Below are 17,668 nucleotides of genomic sequence, written 5' to 3'. Positions count from 1 at the left end.
CAAATAAGTTATTCCATTTTAACCAAGATTCCATTCAGATTGTAATTATACATGATTTCACATGACAGCAATTGAACAGAACCACATAAACCTTCATCCCAAGCTAGCCCAAAACCTTCAATATTGAAGGGCAAAGTGTACCAACTCACTCTGTTTAAGCTTCCTTCTCTTTCAGCCACTGAACTTGAAACCTTCAGTTTTTCCTTCCCAAGCAAATGTATGAATTATTGGCAAGAAGCAAAAGACAAGATATGAGTCACACGTCTCAGCTGGCCCCGAGAAATCTCCTGCAGCCCCGTTGGGAAGGTGAACACTCTTTCTGCCCAGTTATTATAATCATTCAGTGGCTCTCAAGACCAAATATCAGCATTTCAGCAAAAGCTTAACCCCCAGTCCCTCCCTGGGCTGGGAGGGAAGGGCTGAACTTTGGGAGAGTGGGAGATAGGAGGAGAGAGGCAGTGGTTTCCTCGCTGGTTGGCTGTACAGTAGCCATGGGCTGTGGTGGCTGGATCCTCAGGGGCTCAGCCTCCTCCCACTCGCAGCTTTCTCCAGGGCAGCCTGAGGTCCTCAGAAACATGTTAGACAAAATATTCATCTCTCTCTTACCCTGAAGAAAGATGCTCTCTGGAAACAGCATGTGGCTCTTAAGCCAGTAAGTGCCATTCTCCTCAATTCACATACAATTTTCTAAACATGGGCTTTAAAGTGTTAGAGCAAGTGCAAAACATTCAAACTTTAGTCAGGCTCCTGAAACTTCTCAGTCTATTTGTGTACTTCCTTATAAAATCCAATTTTAGCAAGATTTTATCTTTGTAAAAAGATAAATCTCCCCATACGCAGAGCACACATTTAAGTGCTTTTCTTTTACCCCCATCCTCCCCTTCTAGCATAGCATACATAGAATGATGACCTACACAGCCTGCTCAGTCCATATAACCAGAACCCCACCTTCAATATCTGATCGGGTTCCTTATCCTCCATTACCCCCCAGGTGTTGTCTGACCACTCGGGGCTGTCTTTAGCAAGGAACCATGGTAGGTCAGGTTACCCAGAATCCCCAACTACTGATCTTTCCTTCTAGTAATTTTCCATCTACTGACACTCCCCCAACCCGCTCCAGGGCTATAAATTCCTACTTGCCTGTGTTATATTCAAGCTTGAGCCCAATCTCTTTCCCCCACTGCAAAATCCCATCAAGGTGGTCCCTATCCTTATCCTGATGGTCCTGAATGAAGCATGCTTAACAAGCATCATCCATTTTTTTTTCCTTTAATACAAGAAATCAGCCCTGGCATGGTATAACCAGCATCTGAAGGGGAATCTAGAAATACAAGATCTGTCCCAGCTCTGCCATTAACCAGCATTGAGGTCCTGGACACCCCTTCCCCCTACTTCCCCTTTCTGAACCTGTCAGTGTCAAAATGAGTCAATCAAGCCTTTTCACCCACCCAAACATCCGTCTGTGTGCTGTCTATTTAACATCTGTTGTATTTATTATTATTTATAGTTATGATTTAAGATGACACATTATTAATAAAGATGATTGCTGCTGAGCACTTAGTATTTATTAGGACTGTGCCATATGCTTTCCACGCATTCTGTTATTTAATTCTCACAACTTCCCCATGCGGAGGGACTCTTGCAATTGCAGACTTCTCATATATGACAACTGAGATTCAGCAGAGCCTAAACCTTTTTTTTTTTTCCCCAAGAACTCATGTCTTCATGTTTCCTGTAGCCCCTGCTCAGGGTCTGACCCGAGAGGAAAATGCAGGTTCCAACTCCCTGTCCCTGAATTCCTTGTTACGGCACCATAGTGCCTCTCACGGTGCCAGGCTACAAAACCAAGATGTTTGCCGTGGAAGAGATGGTGCAGAGCTGCATGGACGTCCAATGTGTGGTCTTTGCTCCAGAGACACTTAGAACCCAGGGGAGGTGCCAGAAACCGCGGCCCAGTCAATGCCCAGGAAGAGCAGTGCTGATATTTCACGGAGTAGGACTGTCTTCTCCTTGGTTCCTTACTATCATTTTCATACAAAAGCAAACATAAAGCAATGGAATCTGCACATCTCTGGAGAATCTATTGGAGAATCCTTTTCTTTGCTGAGGAGAGGCAACCCCTTCAAGGATGGACCAAGTCAACAATCTGGCTTCTTCCCTTGAAACAAACAGCTGGAGATCTTTAGGAAGGCGTATCAGTGCTGGGCTGACCAGAGGGGCCTGGGGGCCATGGTGAGAGAAGGGTGGGTTCTGGGAGACACAGAGCAAGGCTGGTAAAGTAATGGTTTGCACCGATCTGATTCTCTTGGGGGGGGGCGGTGAGGGGGCAAACGAGGTTTATTATTACATGTCTACAGTGATCTAAGTGCTTTTATATACGCTGAGCATTAGATGCTGACAATAATGTGTATAGCTGATGTTTTATAGGTGAGGCTAGTAAGAATCCAAACAGGATTTCTATCTCTTCTTTTCACTCTACCTCAGTGCCTGTGTAGATACTATCCTAGCACTAGCTCGGATGTTCATTAAAATAGATGGCACTTTCTCAATAGAATATCTGTAAAAACTATTTAGCCTGCAAAACCTTACAGTACCTCCCACAGGGTAAGGTGCTCAATAAAGTAGGATGAACTAACAATTCCTACTGTGGTTTCTCCAACTGAGGCCAATATCATCTGATCTAATGGTTCTCAACTGGGGGTGATTTTCCCCCCTGGAAGACATGTCTGGAAATATTTTTGGTTGTTAAAAAAAAAAGGCAGGAGTATTACTAACATCTGGTGGTTAGAGGCCAGGATGCTGCTCAGCGTTTGAGAATGCACAGGACAGGCCCACAACAAACAGTTATCTGACCCAGTAGTGCTAAGGTGGAGGAATTCTGATCTAATATAACATATTTTAACAGCTGAGGAAACCATGACCCAGAGTGATCTCAGGAGATTTTCCCAGGGCCATACGACTGGTCGATGGCAAAGCTGTGATCAGTAATATCCTCTGCAACTTTCTACAATGTTCTTGCCAGACCCCAAGCCCCTGAGCAGCCACATGACTGCCTGATCCAGGGGCAATGGGTACAGGGGAAAAGATTGTGCTGGCTTAATAGTCCAGGCAAACCACACATAATTATGCAAGTTTAAGTGGACCAAGTCTGTTCCTCCTGTCTGGGTCATCCCCTGAATCAGGAGCCAGGGGAAGTTCCAGAGAACTAGGCAACCAAGACTCAGACCGCAGGGAGCTCTCCTAGAGGCCTTTGCTGCCCACCAGCTTCATACTCCCCCTCCCTCATTTTCTCAGGTTTGTCAACCAAAACAGAATGATCAAGTTGAAACAAATTTTTTTCTTTTAATAATTAAATAGGTATGTTAAAAATATTAATGATTAAGTGGTCCTATTAGGTCAAGGTAGAAACTTCCAGAAAAGATGCTCTCCAAAATATATTCATCATTTGCATTATAATTGCTACTAATAACAGTTTTTGGCCTCCTATGTGCCAAGATCTATGTTGGGTCCCAGGGAAGAGATGGGCAAGAGGAGAAGAGGGTGTCCGTCAATATCACATGCAAAGTGCATGCTTGACCTCAAGAAGCATGTTTTCCCAGCATGAGTCTCCTTTGCAATCGCCATCAGAGAGTAAAGCCAACAATGCAAAATGAAACCCTCCTGAAAGCTAAATATCTAGGCCTAGCATGACTTACTTATTTTAAACAACTTTTAACACAGAAATATTCAACTATAGCCCAAGAATTTGGACTTTACCACTTATATTATTGGGATTTGGACTTCCAAAGCCCTGCACCACATCTAAAATTGCAGAATAACCAGACAAGTATGGGACTTCATTTACCTAAAGCAGATCCTTTGAACACAAGATCCCCTAAAGTAAGCAGGTAGGTGGGGGGTAGCCAGGGAACTGGCATCTTTTCCAGAAGTCTCTAAACTGCATTTAAGTGGAAGGTAGAGGTCTGGGTTAACACAACTCCGAAGATCAACTTTTATCTTGAAATTTCAATAAAAAATTAAACATCCTGATAACACTAAGTACTAACGGCTTTTATTTCCATTGCGACTGCTTTCTGAGATGGATAATTCCCCTTTAGATTTTCATGAGTTTGGCCCAGAAACCAGATACTCAAGACATTAAACATACAGGAGCCCGGGGTGCCAAGAAAACAGTAGCATCTGCTTAAGGATTTAGCTGCCACAGCCTGCTAAGTGTTCAGGGACGTGAGTGGAATTTGAATATATCAGCTTTGCCACTCTGCTACGGACTGGGAAATCAGGCACCGAGAAAGACACAGGGGCTCCTGCTTGGTCTGGACAAGGTGTTAACCTTGGTGACAAGCAGCTTGTTGGGCAGTGCTTCCCAGACTTTGAGCTATCACAGTGCAGTAATAAATAAAAGGATGCTAACTTTTTTATTCTGCCGAGTGGAAATATTAAAATTAAACCCAACATAAACTGGCAATCCACAAATTTCATCACTTCGTAGAAGAAAAAACATTTTAACATTTCAACAAGCAGAAAGGATAGACTCTCAGAACAGAGGAAGGTTTCTCAAATTGAATACACATAGCTGTATTAAAGACTTGCTACTTTGCCCTTAGTTCATACATCACCCTATACCAGAAAAACATCACATACCAGCGGGTAATGTGAGTAGTTGGTGGAACTGCCTGGAGACAACTAGGTTTGAGACCCAGCTTGAACAGAGAATGTATTCCAGGGCAAGGACAGGGAGGGGTCAGGGTGGGACTGCGGGGAAAGGAGTTGCTCTGAGAACAAGCCACTGGGCTCTCTGGGGCACCCTCCATGCTGTAATGCTACATTAAACTGCTTGTTTAATTACCCATCTCATCCACTGGGCTTTGAGTTCCTTGAGAGCAGAAACTGTTTTGTTGCCCTGAGTCACAGAGCTAATTGGATGGGGGGCAGAGATAGTGGTGTAGCCAGGGTCCATTGAAAGGAGCAATGGTAAAGCACCAGGGACACACAATGCTGATTCACAGACCCATACGCCCTCAGGATTAGAGAGATCGATTTTCTGTTGTCTAATCATGTATGTCCTTTGTGACTGGTGTAGCAGACAGGGGCCCCACCTCCATCCTACCTGGCAGTCTCACCCTGAGCATCGTCCCTCAAGATAATAAAAATGTGCCCCAAGGGGAGAGTGATGGAGGTCAGAATGGCTGCTGCCGCAGGGGAGGGCCAGGGGACCACTGAGCGAAGGCTCAACTTCTCCCCCAGGGCTCCTGCAGCTGTCTGGGCAGGAGCGGGCCGGGGTGGGGAGTAGCCGGCCTCCGCCTGCTTACTGCTGGATCCCCTTGGTTCTCCCACTGCCAAATTAGAGAAGAGCTCTGGTCCCAGGGATTTCAGTTTTCCCAGGCCTTTGTTTCTCCTAGTCACTGTTTGGCACTGACTCAAAGAAAACACCATCCACACTGTTACCAGCAGCCCCCAGGGTTAAGTTCCAGAGCAACCACCCTGCCCTGCAGAGAAAGTCCAGCTCACAGGCAAATGGAAGTCACTTTCTTTCAAGGCTCATTTTGGGAGTTTTTTAGACAGCCTTATTTTTGGCAGGATGTTGAAGCCCAATACACAGAGCCAGCCTTCACTAAACTTGCCGCCAGCCCCACAAGGCAGGGTGGAGGCCAAATGCGAAGCTCACTGAGCAAGTGCCCTTAGGGAAGGGGAGGGCAGGGCTGGAGGGGGGCTCCTTCCCCCTGCTGTGTGAGAGCCCAGAGCCCCCCTGCTGCGTGAGAGCCCAGGAGTGACCACAGGCCATTTTCATTAGCTCTACAGCAGCAGGATTTTCATTAGCTCTACCGCAGCAGGACGGCCCTGAGCCCCATGACACATGTGAGATGCTGCTCAGGGCTGGGGAAACAGGCTCCTTCTGGGCGGGCTTAGCAAGGCTGCAGGCTCCGAGAACTGAATGGTGAGGGTGGACTTCCCATTGCAAATATCCTGCCATTTTTCTTTTATGACCTATTGTGGGTGGGTTGCCTTGGGGTGCAACTAGCAACTCAAAGCCTCTTGGGGAGTGCTTGGTGTAATGCATAGTATCTCTGTTCCTTTCTCAATATCTAATCCTTTATGATCCCCTCACCAAACAGGGTTTCAGATCCTGAGTTCATGTGATGACAGTGTGTGCCTTGAAGTATCGATCCTACTGCCTGTCTTCTCTCCATGACTGACTGCCTCCTTCAGGAATCATGGCTGAAACACTGATGTCCCTGGGAAGTCCTGCTCAACCCTATGGCTGGCAAGCACAGGTGGTGACTGGCTAAGAGACAGCTGAAGGCAAGAGTGAGGCCCCAGGCAGGGCAGAGGAGATGGAGAGAGAACTGATATGTCTCTGCAGGTCAAGGGCACGGGGTCCCCACAAGGAAGGTAGGAGAGAATTGAAGATGCTGACATTACCATTCTTTCAGGAGCCTGAGACTGATCATTTCCTTTCATCACTCTTGGCAAGCTTAGCCTTCCCATCACCTCCCAGACCTTCTGGCTTTGTCTGGAAAAAATGCTAACCAGCTCTTCACAAGTTCTGTTGCTAAAGCCCTGGCCAGAGAGCTCACAAAAGACACTGCGTGCAGAGCAAATGGAACATGGTGCTTCCACGGATTGGGGGTGGTGGGACGGGGGACAGAGTGGGTGGGGAAGGGGGCAGGCTGTGAAGCACTCATGGGCAGCCAAGGAAGACAATGGGTCCATCCTCTAACCTTCAGCTCCCTGTCCCTCTCCCAGCCTGCCTGTGCCAGGAAGTTCACCACCATAGATGACTGCCCCAGGTGGCAAATCATCCAGGCTGGACATGTGGCAGCTTAGGGAAGAAGGACACAGAGGACGCATTTTCTGTCCTTTGTCCCTGGGAAGGGACTTAGAGATTTTCATCTGAGAAGAAAGACCCTAGGGGAGTGGATATGGGGCTCCAGCTGGGGAGTAGGAAGGAGGTGACGGAGAAAGGGCATTCTAGGAGACAGGACTGGCTGGTTCTGCTTCCTGCCCAATCTGAGTTTGCACACAGACTTTCTCTATCAGTAGAGACTGTGGGGAAGAGAGCACTGGACAGGGAGTTAGGAGGGCCTCATTTAATCTGGCTCTGCCTTGCTGTGGGTTGAAGGAATCATAAATGTCAGAGATGGGCAGGTTAGTTCAGTCTGCCCCCTCTCTGACTCCCAGATCTGCATCCCAGAGAGCTACAGGGGCCTGGACAGGGTTGCACGGAGCAAGTACCTACCACATCCTGATTGAGGTGGTGTGTTAGGTGCTCACGTGCTGTTGGTTCAACAGAGGCCTTTCTGGACCATCAATTTAGGTCCTTTTTTTTTCTCATTACAGATGGAAATGGCCTGTTTATTTGTGGGTTTTTTTTTTATGCCTATCACCTCCCGATTCAAGTGCAACTTCCACAAGTGACACTTGTGGGCAGGGAGCTTTCTCTGCATTCTCCACTATATCCCAGTGCCTCACACACAGTAGGCACACACGGATACTTAATGAACACAGAATCTCTATTCTCAAAGGAACCCATGAGGGAAGTATCACACCCACTTATAGATGAGAGAACCGGGGCTTAGACAACTAAGGTAACAAGTGGAAAAGCAAAATTCAGCGGTGGGCTGAACGACCCTTGCCCCACACTGTACTGCCCTAACAGAGCTGTCCGGCTGAGACTGCCTTAGGCAAAGGCCCTGCTTTACAGTTTTCGGGCTGTGATGTCCTAGGACTAGATGCCCCAAGACCACTCCCTGAGAGAGGAGGAGAGGGGAAGGGGTCACTTCAGGACTGAGGGCAACTCAGAGCCAGGGTCCCCAGGCAGGCAGCCAGTGTTGCCAGGCCCGGTGCCAGGTCAGGGGCCCTGCAGGGAAGATGAGGCTGAGGCCCCCACGGCAGTGAGGAGATCCTCCCTCAGCAACGGGGGACGCAGACAGTGAAACAGGAGTATATTCCTGACAGGAATTTTAGAAGGGACCAAAAGCAGTTAGCCCAACAGTCAAGGTCTGGGAAAGCCCCTGATCCATGGGAAGGCCACGGGCTTTGAGGCCAGACATGCCAGAAACTGAGTGTTGGCTCTTGCACTTATCAGTGCAGGCAAGTCAGTTATATTCCTTTAGCATTTTTCATTCCTCTAAAACACAGAATGATGCTAACCCGTCTGCTTCACAAGGAAGAGAGATGAGATTCATCAGGGCAAGGCCCTAGCACAGAGCCTGAACCCACCGCAAGAGGCCAGCCAGCACTAGTCTCCTGAAGCACGTCCTTCAAAACTGGACCAAACTCCTGATTTAGAGCCTCTCCACCTTCAGGCAGAAGTCCGTATGTGGTTAAGCCCGGCTACAAAGGCAGGTGAGAGGCTGAGAGGGAAAACAGATCCTCAGAGAGGGCAGAGGGCAGGACTGAAAGCCCCTAGGTCAGGGTCTGTGGCTGTTGACGACAGTATCCTCAAAGCCTCCCCCATAACCAGGGCCTGCATCGCGTGCAGTGGGCCCAGCCGACTGAATGACCATCAGGCCAGCATGGGAGAGTGGCCACGTTCCGACCATTGGCCCGATATCATTCACATGTTTCTGATCCACTCTTTCAGCACCAGAGTGGCACCGTGGCATGGGAGTGAAATCATGGGCTCTAAGGTCCCTTGTTTGTTGTGTTTACTTGTTTCTTAACTTTCCTCATCTGCTGAATGGGTTGACACTCATCTCACAGGCTTGTTGTGGGGACTAGGTTAACAATGTTAGGCACTTAGAACAGGCAGGGATAAGGCATGCCACCAGTGTTAGCTGTTATTACCAGTAAAGGCCTACTGGGAGTCAGACTGGGGGTCTGGCTGGGAGCAAGGCCCCTGCCTCCCAGAGCAGCCAGTCAAGCAGAGGCAATGAATGAGGGGGGGAAAGTCACAGCACATTAGGATTATTGGTCCAGGAAGGTAAAGTCCAAGGGACCTTAACCCACCGCCGGAAAAGGAGGCTTTACTCAGAAACCTGACTAATCTATTGACTTGGCCAGACCAGGAGGGTGGGGGGAGTGGGGAGAAAGAAGATGCAGTAAGGTCAGCCATGGTGGGTGCAGAGAAAGCAAGTCTGGGTGGCAAGACAGAGGCGGGGATTGGTAAGGGAGGAGGCCAGAGAGGCGAGCGGAACCCAGGCCACAGAGAGAAAAGGGAGGAAGTGCTTCGGAAAGACCAGGGAAAGGTCAGCTCTGGGAAGCATGACTCCCTGCTCTGGGCTTGCCCTTCACCTCTTGTCATTTTCCTTAAAATTAAAAGGGGAAGTAGGATTCATGTTGATGAACCTTCAGACTAATTACTCTGAATAGCCTCCAAACATGTAGTAGGGCCTCAACAGAGAAAACTCCCTGGGAACCCAAAAGTAGTCAGTCCTCCAACATGGGGAGAAGGTCTGAGGGACAGAGCTTGGGCAACACGCCACCGCAGCCAGCCAAGCAGGGCCAACCCAGGTACAAACAGCCGACGCAACATTGTTATCCGCATTGTGACAACATGCATGGAAACATTAGGGAATTGAAACAACCACCCTAACCAGACAAAGGAAATGCAACTGGCGTGGTTCTTTCCTAATCTAAATGCATAGGGAAAAATCAGTTTTCTTTCCAATTTACCATACAAACATTCTTTTCCACTTAATGTCAAAATAAAATGATTGCTTTTGCATCATATTTCCCCTCCTCAGGCTCCTCCAGCCAAACCTAACAATTAGAGAAGACAGAGCCCATCCTTTCCTCTGTCCTTCATCTTCACCCAGGTGGTTAGATACTTGCTGGCCCCACAAGGAGCCCAGCTTTCATCTGCAGCGAAGAAGTCCTTTGATGTAAAGCTGTGGCCAACTCAAGGCCCTGCTGAGCTGGGAATATGACGGGGATGGGAACAGACAGCACACGTTAAACACAGATCTCAGACACAGTGGGAAACCAATCCTCCTAAAGGAGAGGCTCGGCCCCGCTCTTCCTTTCTCTGTGGCCAACATCACGAGGATTGGTGCCGCCAAGCAGAGCCTTTGGAAAGCCATGTCGCATTTGCAAATCCAATTGGAGGACATTTCAAACTAAAACAACTGGATTTCTCATAAAGTATCCAAAACTATCAGGACTTTGGGATTCTGAGCCAGGGGGAAAGACAATGAGGAGGCCAAGAGAGTAGCTAGACCCCAGAAAGGATTTCCTGGGGAGCAAAAGCCTACAGACGTGATAGACCACCGACATGCTCACACCTCTCTCCAGCTGCGTGACAGCTGCAAAGCCGTGGCTTGGCCTTCCTGTAGAATTCAAGATTCTGAGTTCTCTCTTCCTCTGCTTCCTTCCTTCACTTTCTCTGCCTCTCCTGCTTTTCACTTTGCTGTCCAGTCCTCCATCCGACCCCCACTTTTAATGTCACGACTTGCTAAGAAATTAGAACCCCCCCAAAAAAACCTTTTTAATACCTGTATCTTTGACTCTTTGGTGTTTGAAGAATTACTTCCAACCAGTTGATTAGCTGATCAAGACTTGGAAGAAGACAGCCTGGTCTGTGTCAGGGGTTGAATATAAAGGTCTTCTGGGTGCCTGTTCATAACGCCAGAGATTGAAGGTCTTTGGGTGCTCGGTAGTAACCTCAGGAAAAGTCCCCAGGCGGCAGCAGACTGTCCTAGCACAGGAGGGGAAGCCTCTTTAATCAAATAATAACCAGCCAGAGATAAGGGCCGCTAGGCCGAGCTGGGCTAGCCAATCACATGCTTCCTTCTGACCACAAGGACAAACAGACCCAGGCTTCTGGGGTGAGCTTCAGGGCTTGTTATTATTTAATGATGCTGTGGCGCTGTCTTCCTGGCTGGGTCGGGTGGGGATTTTCTGACCAGGGAGTGCGGCTCTGAGCTCAGGAACCTCATTCTCAGGAGATACGTGGCCCAGGGTCTGCAGCTGAGTCTTCTGAGTGATCACTTGGGGCATCCAGCTCCCAGCCTGGATGTTTCCACACGGCCAAAAGAGACCTCGTTGCTGCTGGGAAGCCAGGCTGGAGCGGGGCTGGCAGGGCCGGGTGACGGAGGTGGGGGCCTGTGGCAGATCTGACACCAGACTTGCAGCTCACTTACTGACCCTGTAGAGGCCTTGCAGACCCAAATGACTTGTCCTCACACGTGGGAGATGCTTTACTTGCATTTCCTCCGCAGGACCAATAGGTCCTCCAGCAGGACCATAGGACCCACCCTGTAGTTGGCCGTGGCTTTGAGCTTCTCTGTATTCTTCGTCCTTCCCAGCCACCCTCCCTTCCAATGCTATCAGTGTTCTGTTAGGCCACAGAGGTATCATAACCAAGGTGGGTTCTGGTCACTAAGCAGAGGTGAACAATGACCCTACATCTCTCTAGCCCTGTAACTTTGAACATCCCTTTCCTTGCCGAGTTGCTGCAAGGATTGAATGAGAGAACTCTGCCAGGTCTCTATAAGGTTTTTATGGGCCCTGAGGAGATGCAGACAAACTCTTACACGGTATGGACATATTACAGCTCAATATTTAAAGGAACTTGAGGGGGAGCCTTTTGTTATGTGAATAACACTTAGCCATTAATATAATCAACTTTGGGGTATTTCTTCATCCTGAAATGAAGCCCCTTCCCATTACAGTCATTACCCCTGTTAAAAAACAAAATTCAGACAGGTAAATTTGAAGATCTAATTGGCTTTATTAAGCAATTCATGAATCAGACAGCATCCCCTCTGGCCAGTAGAGACATGTTCTGAGGAATAGTACAAAATGGAAGATTTTTAATAGACAGGAGTGGGGTTAGTTTTTAGCAAAAGAGAAGAAGGGAGTGTTCAGACCAAGTCACTTTCTCTGAGGGGGAAAAGTAAGGGGTCTTATAATGCAAATCACCTCTTCTCTTAGGGAAGGTAGAGAAGGCTCATGGGACAGGTTATCTTAGCAATGATGCTGGCCAGAAAATTCCTGACTGACTACATTGCTGGGGAGGCTGAAACTGTAATTAAGGTTAGGTATTAAGCCGTGGTTTGGTAAGTACCTAGCAGAAATAACACCATGTTGGGTATGTGTGTTTATTTTTAACACGCTTTGCACCCAACCCAACCTTCCCTATCAACCATTCATTAAGCAGGCATTTATTTTGCATTTACTCCATTAGAGACTGCATTAATGACCGGGGTGCACCAAGGGGAGTCCTCTGTCCTCAGGAAGGCAGGAGTTTATTAAAGAGGTCCTCTCTGCAGAGGACCGTGAAGCCAGAGACTAGGGGCCAGTGAAGAGGGTTTGTCACAGAGGTTTGGGACCATCCAAATGGAACACAGGAAAAACTCACAAGGTGGATGGGATTGTGGATGTAAATCAGAGGGCCAAGTGTGGCCAAACTTTATCCGAGAGAACTTTCTGCAGGGCTTTGACTAGAGAATAAAAAGAGGAAAAGCAGAGCTGTCTCTCCACTCATTAAAAAATCTATCTATCTATCTATCTATCTATCTATCTATACACACACACATATATATACACACACACACATATATATATATAGCAGACTCATTAAGATTGAATTCACATACCATAAAAATTCACCCATTTAAAGTATATGTCAATGATTTCTAGTATACTCACACAGTCATGCAACCATTAGCAAAATCAATTTTAGAGCATTTCATCACCTCAAAAAGAAACTCCTACCCATTAGCAGTCATTCCCCACCCCATCCCCCATTCCCACCTGTCACGTCTAGACAACCAACAATCTGTTTTGCCTATTCTGGACATTTCTTATAAATGGAATCATATATGTTTTGGTCCTTGTAACTGGCTTCTTTCATTTAGCATAATGTTTTCAAATTTCACATCCTTCCTTTGTATTGCTGAATAATATTCCCTTGTAGGACTATACCACCACTTGTTTTTGCATGCATCTGTTCTTGGACATTTGAATTGCTTCCACTTTTTTGCTGTTCTGAATAATGCGTCTATGGACATTCATGTGCTCCACTCCCTTTCATCCACAAATTCACAATCCACAGCAGGGAAAGAGAGGACAAAGCAGGACAGAACCAAGCCTTTGAAGGGCCTCTCTCTAGCCAGCAGTTACAGTATCATGTCAGTAGCTGAGGCTGATATGTGTACAGATTTTTCACGGTGCACATGTTCCCTCCTGTGTAATCCTCCCAACAACCTTAGGCATGAGGTTTTTATTGACATTTTAAAGATTAGATAATAAAGAATAAGAAAGGTTGAGTAACTTGTCAAAAGTCACCCAGTCAAGAATTGGAGCCAGAATTAAAGCCTATGTTCCTCCTCTAGCTTGTCACTCCCAACACAGGACATAGGTCCTTACGCTTCTCCTGCACACTCAGTCTTAGCTTCCAGGATGTGTATTTCAAGGAGGGGAAGGAAGGAAGGAAGGAAGGAAGGAAGGAAGGAAGGAAGGAAGGAAGGAAGGAAGGAAGGAAGGAAGGAAGGAAGGAAGGAAGGAAGGAAGGAAGGAAGGAAGGAAGGAAGGAAGGAAGGAAGGAAGGAAGGAAGGAAGGAAGAAAGGAAGGAAGGGAAAGGGAGAGAGAAAAGAAGGAAGGAAAGGAAAGGAAAAAGAGAAAGAAAAGGCTTTATCATTATTTATGGAGAAAATGGCAATGAGAACAACAAATAGTTATTATTGTCTGTATTTTAAAAATTTGTACATAAGGCTCAAAAGATTAAGTATCTTATCTAAAGGCATGGAGCTAGTCAACGAGCCACTGACAATTTAAAGGCAGATAATGTGATCCCCCAACACGGACCTGATCATCTTGCCCCCTTCCCAACATCTAACCGAAGGTGGTAGAGGTCTTGGTTGTTCAGGTAGGAGAAAGGGTAAGTTTGGAGGGGGCTCTGCAGGTAAGGCTAGGCTTGGGTGAGGTGATGCCTATATGGTGACATCATATACAGCAGGAGGTGTAGAAGGGGATTAGACTCGGGAACAGGAAAGTCTGAAGATGCAGAGAAAAGATGGCTATGAAGAGGTGAGCAGGAGAGAAAAGAGAACATGGGATGAGTCCTGTTGAAAGGTTGGCCAACTTCCCAGTTTGTCCCGGGGCCAGGAATGTTTCATCCAAACCCTTGAGGTCACTTGATAAATACTACAAACAGATGTTCTGGGTGGAATGGTGTGGGAAAAACATCGATCAGGGACAGCACAGTGGTGACAGAGCTGGAGAATCCACCCAGCCTCTCATCACCTGTCCACCCCCAACCAAAGAACACAGCCCTGGCAGGACACCAACTGCAAGGGAGCCTCCCAGAAACAGGAGGGCAAAGCTGTCCATGGGCAGAGGTGAGGACGAGCAGGCTAGGTGAGCTCTGGTGAGAGAGACACGCCACAGCTCACCTCTAGCTGGAGATCCCAGGGTGAAGGGCTTCTCACCTGGGAGTAGGGATCACGCAAGAGACAGCAGGGGTGTGAAAGTAACAGAGGTCTGGAACCAGCCAATCATCTCGTGGCTGCCGGATCTTTGCACTAAGATCATGCCAACTTTATCTGGAGTCCTTGGGCCCATTTCTTGCAGAATTCAGACCAGGCAAACCACTGTCAGAAAAAAATCAGCTGGAAAATTCTCTTAGGGTAGGAAGCAGTCCCAAGCCAGTTCCGGGACCCTCAAATCTCTGAGCTGTTACAAGATCCACTTCTGCTTCCACTTCAGAGCACCAGAGAATGGGTATCAAGATGCAGAGCAGGGCCAGCACCGATCAGCAGGCTCAGCTTGGGGAAAAGAAACAATATCTATTGGTACCTCCCGAGGGCCAGGTCCTGGGTAGTTGCTTCCCCTGTCACATTTTCTCTTCCCCAAAACCCTAGAGAGTAGGAATATTTATACCCATTTCAGAGAATGAAAGGGTAGAGCTCCGAGAAGTTAACCAACTTGCTTGATGTCACACAATTCATATGTGGCGGAGCACAGACTTGAGTCCCAAACCCACGATCTTTCTACTATTTCATGTTATCATCCATAAGGGAGTCTTAGATTCATTTTCTTTATGTCTCCCACAAGCTGCTACTTATTTCCATCCTCCCTTCAGTGATTTTTCTAGCACTCCCCAAAACCTTTGTGTGTATGTTGATAACATATATCCATCTAGAGCCATGCTCACACCTACCTGTGAGAAAACATCTACACATCTGTGTATGTAGATTCACGTGTGTGTCTCCTTGCTTTTAGCTAAGTGTTTTCTGCTGCCTTCAGAGAAGGGTACAAGAGGCTTGAGTTTTAATTTCCTCAAGGCTGTACAAAAGCCTGTCCTTAGCTGGCTGTCCATACTTGGTTGATAGCAGTCAGCTCCTGAGTAGAGAAAATGGTCCCTGTGACCAACCCAATTTCCCTACCACAGGCATCGTCTGAGTACTTGGTCGTGCGATGGGTCTGTCATCCCGGAGAAGATCTATGCAGGTACCCACTAAAGGGTAACCATGGTGTCCGTGTCAGAACCAAATGAAGACCTTCTTTGATTTGAGCTTTATCTGCCCTGCAAAGAACAGAGTACACACACACACACACACACACACACACACACACACACACACACACACTCAGTTGAGAGGGGAGACTCTCTAATCACCAATCTGAAAGCATCTTAGCACTAGGCAGGTAATGCAAATGAGAAAAATGGATTAGGTGTAATAAATAAGGAGTTAGGGGTGCTGAGGTCAAGTGCAGGGTACATATCCCATCTAAGAACATCTACTAAATATTGCCCTCGGAGAAGGTAGGCTCAGTGTTGTCAGATCTTTTCATCTTCAAGACAGGCTGGCTTTTAACATGAAATTTCCAAAATTTTTAAAAATACAGCAACTGTTCAAAGAAATAAAAGTGTTCAGGCCAAAGAAATCCACACAGATTTATAAGATAAATGTAGCCTATGGACTGCTGGGTTTTGGTCCCTGATATAAACAAAATATACATTTACATGTATTCCTGCACAGTGACCAAAGTACTAAATAGACCGTAATAGCCAATTTCTCTCTCTTGTTCCCCTGGTCTAGAGCCACTAAAGTGTGGTCAGAGGACCCAGATACTTCATGAACACCCAGATTTCTAGGTCCCACGCTAGGGGCCCTAGGGAAAGAGCCCAGGAATCTGCATCTTCATAGGATCCCCAGGTAATTCTGAAATGTAAAGCAAAACATACATCTTCTCACCGGTTTCTCCTTAGAGCTTCTCCCTCGCCCTTCATCGAAAGATGATTTTTCTTGTTGGGACACATGGATTTGGATAAAGTGGATAAAAAATTAATTCTTTTTATGCCTGTTGAGTTCCTGAAAATCAAAACAAGAAGTATTTATGCAAACACAGAACCAAATGGATCTTTCTGTCCCAAAATGGTGACTGTAAGAATTGAAAGAAAGAAGGGAAAAGCTGAGCAAGAGAATATGGAAAACTCACAGTACTGGTGGCTGGGACATAATAAGAAATATGTATTTGGTCTCTGCTTCCACCTCTGTCCCATAGAGCACAGCTCATAAAATGCTTGGAATCTCCAAAGTGATCAGTATCTTTTGTGTGCTAAGATGACAGGAACCTGGACAGGGGACTGGTTGCCCCTGGAGCCAGCCAGGTAATTGATTAGAGGGCTGGAACTCTCACCTGCACCACACCCTACCAGAAGCTGAGTAATCACTATGGCCACTGATTTAATTGATCAGGTCTACATATAGAAGCCTCCATGAAAACCCTAAGCAAAAGGATTTGGAGTGTTTCCAGCTTGCTGAACACATAGGGCTGCTGGGAGTGTGTACCCCGAGACGGCCTGGAAGCTCTGGGCCCCTCCCAGACACAGTTTCACATAGCACATTCACGCTCAAGAAGAAGAGGAAAGAGGAAAAAGGAGTAAAGAGTCATTGCCTGGCTTCTGTTCCTTTTACCAGCAACAGCATTCCTGCAGATCTCCCAGCTGATTTCCACCTAAATCTTTTTGGCCAGAACTCTGTGGGTGGGGGTCAAGTCCCCCCCGCCCACCCCCGGCTAGAAGGGAGCCTGGCCACAGTGACTGTCTCACTTTTCCAGCCGCAATATGGAGAGGGCAAAGAAGAGAAATGCTGGGTCTCGGTGGAGGGAAGACGTCTGCCCCCCCTTCCCCATCCCTTCCCACTGCTCTGGAAGTCTCATGAAGTGGCCCTCCCCAGCAATGGCAGAGGATGTGTGGGTGTGAAGTGGGGGCTCCTCAGTGGTGTGTGAGATTCTGGCCCCCCCAGCACCTGCTGCCCTGAGTAACTGCCCACCCAACAGTTACCCCTGGAGCCCAGCCTGGATCAACTGTTTACCAAGAGCCTAAATATTTTCTCTGCTGTCTGGCGGCATTCCTAAGGATCTCTGAACCTGACACTCAGGCTTGAGGTTCTCAAAAACAGAATTTTCAAAAAGCGAGAGGAACTCAGAGGATTCTGGGACCTCTGCCTAAGCCTAGAACCAGCATAAGGCAAACACCAGCCCCATGTGGATGGTTCTGCTCCCTTTTATATTTATTTTCTTTGTGGACAAAGCTTCTAAGGCCAGTAATCATTGACTTCATTTTACAGAAAGGGATTCAAACTCCAGCAATCTGGCCGGATATGGTGCTCTTAACCTCTGTGTCACTGTTCGCTGTGTGACTTTAAGCACTCCGCCTGTCTGCTCAGAGAGGAGGCAAGTGTCTGCCGCGTAGGGTTACTCTGAGCACTGACTGCA

General features: G+C 47.4%; 1 protein-coding gene and 1 long non-coding RNA gene across 2 annotated transcripts in view; both read right to left on the bottom strand.

Moving 5' to 3' along the window:
• The window catches only part of GPAM (glycerol-3-phosphate acyltransferase, mitochondrial), a 65,417-nt gene extending 54,784 nt beyond the window's left edge, over positions 1 to 10,633 (bottom strand). The window contains exon 1 of the mRNA XM_073240430.1: positions 10,434 to 10,633. The gene's annotated coding sequence lies outside the window, so the exon portion shown is untranslated. The remainder of the gene's footprint in view (positions 1 to 10,433) is intronic.
• Positions 10,634 to 13,730: 3,097 nt separating this feature from the next.
• LOC140850556 (uncharacterized) lies at positions 13,731 to 16,894 on the bottom strand. The gene is made up of 3 exons (XR_012133490.1): positions 16,144 to 16,894; positions 15,105 to 15,286; positions 13,731 to 14,709 (listed from the first exon to the last, which is right to left on the bottom strand). It is a non-coding gene; the product is annotated as an uncharacterized lncRNA (long non-coding RNA).
• Positions 16,895 to 17,668: the final 774 nt, after the last annotated feature.

The sequence above is a fragment of the Manis javanica genome, chromosome 7, assembly GCF_040802235.1.
Source record: "Manis javanica isolate MJ-LG chromosome 7, MJ_LKY, whole genome shotgun sequence".
NCBI lineage: Eukaryota > Metazoa > Chordata > Mammalia > Pholidota > Manidae > Manis > Manis javanica.
Note: the sequence above shows the minus strand (reverse complement) of the source record. Positions and strands in the feature narration are given on the sequence as shown.